The sequence below is a fragment of the Octodon degus genome, unplaced genomic scaffold, assembly GCF_000260255.1.
Source record: "Octodon degus isolate 3935 unplaced genomic scaffold, OctDeg1.0 scaffold00100, whole genome shotgun sequence".
Classification (NCBI taxonomy): Eukaryota; Metazoa; Chordata; class Mammalia; order Rodentia; family Octodontidae; genus Octodon; species Octodon degus.
This window is the reverse complement of record NW_004524676.1, coordinates 9,778,439-9,781,096: the sequence shown is the minus strand read 5'-3', so window position 1 is coordinate 9,781,096 and position 2,658 is coordinate 9,778,439. Positions and strand designations below refer to the sequence as shown.

Here is a 2,658-nt window from a genome sequence, read left to right as displayed (position 1 = left end):
TTTGAAAATCACAGTGGTTGTAACTTTCCCTTGGCATTACTCACACAATTTAATAAAAATATGTTCATAAAAACGTAAGTGAAAGCTGCACTCCATTGATGCTGCTGGGTGAAATATCAGGGGGTAAGCATTTTTAAAGGAAATGGCTGATTGGTGAAGAATATTTATCAAAAAAAGCAGGAAAATATCTGAAATCTGTTATAATTCTGTCATCATTTTACTCTATCCCATAGCTTCATGGTAAAAATTCTCAGATTGTTCAAAAAGTGTTTACTCAGAACATAAAATTTGCTTCAGAGTAGTGAATAAAGGACTCTAAGAATTGCTCACCATCACAGTTGCCTGAGAAGCCAAGAAAGCCTAACTCATCTGCCCTGGAATCATTTATATTCCATCACTTTTCAAGTGCAATTTTTTTTTCAGAACCAGGGATTGAACTCAGGCCCTTGTGTTTGCCAGGCAAGCACTTATTCTACTGAGCTATCTCCCAGGTCCTTCCAAGTACAAATATTTTAAAGGATTTTTTAAAATTTATTTTCATTTTTATGGCACCAAGAACTGATATTGGGGCTTCATGCATATTAAACATTTTGCCCTGATAGGTCCCTTTTTAAAAAAATGTTTTAAATCCTCTTAGTGTCACACTGAATTGAAAAATGTGAAAATGAGCTCTAAGAAATGAATAAAAATTCACTTTTGAGAGCTCTGTCCCTCATGGGATACTGCAAGCTCTATTCTCTTCTCTTTAGTCTTTGAATTTTTCTTTGTTCAAAGTCCTTAATTGGTTCCATTTAGAATTTTCTAAACTTTTTTAGCAGGTTACTTCCTGGTCCTTATTTTGTGCTTTGTAAAATCCTTAATAAGAAACCAGCAATAGCTTGGCTGAAATTATGGATGCAAAAAGCTCTTGAAGGTCTGGAGCATCCCTTACTAATGCTTGGGAAGAGATTGCCAGTATAGAAAACTTCACATTGAATCAATTTTATTCATATTTGCTGAGAAATACATTTAGACTCTTTTGGTGAAATATCTGAATTCAAAGTCCTTAACAATCATGTGAAGAACCTAAACAGTGCTTCTTTCTCTCATTTAAGAAAATGATCTGCTTATATGGAGTTTACAGGACTAACATTATGAGCCTACAGCATACAGACCACATGGCAAAAACATCAACCCATGATAACCTGTCTAGGACCATCTCCACCTGCAGTCAGTGCGCCCACCTGAATGGCCGATGACTTTGGGGAAGAGTGAGGTGTGAACTGCACACAACAGAGGCTCTGATTCATTCTAACATGATGGCACTTCATTCCAGGTTTCCTTTTTACAATATGAAAAGTTTTTATTAAGTTTCTACTAGATGGAGGAAATTATGGATCATTAAACAGTAGATTAAGATAAGTCCTGGCCAAAGGAATTTGACTTCTAAGTAGGGATGAAGACAGCTGGAGAACAGGCCACAGTGAACATGGAGAGCGAAGATGCCATGGATTTGGTAAGCACATCAACAACTCAACGACTCTCCTACAAGCACATCAAAACAACAAAAAGTAGAATGGTACACTACTGGACTCAGGAAAGTAAGGCCCGGCCTGTCACCCTGCAAACTCCGTATCTGGTAACAGAAAATAATGCCCATGACGTCCAGTTACATTGTCAAAAAGATGAAGCAGATGTGAGGGATTTTCAATCAAACTCATGACGTCACTCTTGCCAGGCAGGCACTGTGCCACAGAGCTACCTCTCCAGCCCCTAGGAGACTTGATCTTAACTGTTCTACTCACTGTGTTGACCAAGCTTACAATCTGGATTCACCCCTGTGTGTGCCCTGGCTCACCTCCTGGAGGTCTGCACAGGAAGGGAAAGTGGAGAGCGTGTTCCAGGCAGGAAGAACAATGTAAACAAAGGCTTGGGAATTGGATATGAAAAGCTCTTTGGAAAAGATCATAGAATGTGGGCATTAATTAATAGCAGTAGTATTCAACCAGGAGAAATTTTGCTCCTAGAGGAGAGTGGTAATTGCAGGGGACATTTTTAGTTATTACAAATGGTGGTAAATCAGGGCAGCAGGCCTGCGAAGAGAGAATGTGAGGAATAAAATCAATGAGGACATAATATACATTCAGGGATCCTATCAACGAGACACCCTGTATTACAGAACAAAAGAAAAGTAAGAGTGATGGATATCTAAGTTCATCAAAGATCTTAGGAACTTCAATTTCTAGTGAGAATTGGAAACCACTTAAAAGTTGAAGGGAAAAATTGACTGTTACATGTTCAAATTCCTTTTTGACATTAGACACTCTAACTGTAGGGAGGTGGTTTAGTTACTTTTCTCTCATTGTTGAGACAAAATATTCAACATGTAAATTAAAGGGGGAAACGTTTATGTAGTTCACAGCTTGTAGAGGCTTTAGTCTATCATCAGCTAGCTCCAAGGCAGGGAGGTATGGCAGAAGGGCAACAGTTTATAGTAGCAGAAAACAGCAAAATAGCAAGCCTCTTTCTGTTTATTTGTTTATTTATTTATTTATTTTGGTGTACCAGGGATCGAACTCAGGATCTTATGCTTGCCAGGCAAGCACTTATTCCACTGAGCTATCTCCCCAGTCCTCTTTCTGTCCTTTGTATTGTATCTAGTCTACTTGGATTACTGAT

The 2,658-nt window shown here is 38.4% G+C and overlaps 1 pseudogene; it reads left to right on the top strand.

Moving 5' to 3' along the window:
* Positions 1-1,435: 1,435 nt before the first annotated feature.
* The window catches only part of LOC101577209, an 8,091-nt pseudogene continuing 6,868 nt past the window's right edge, over positions 1,436-2,658 (top strand).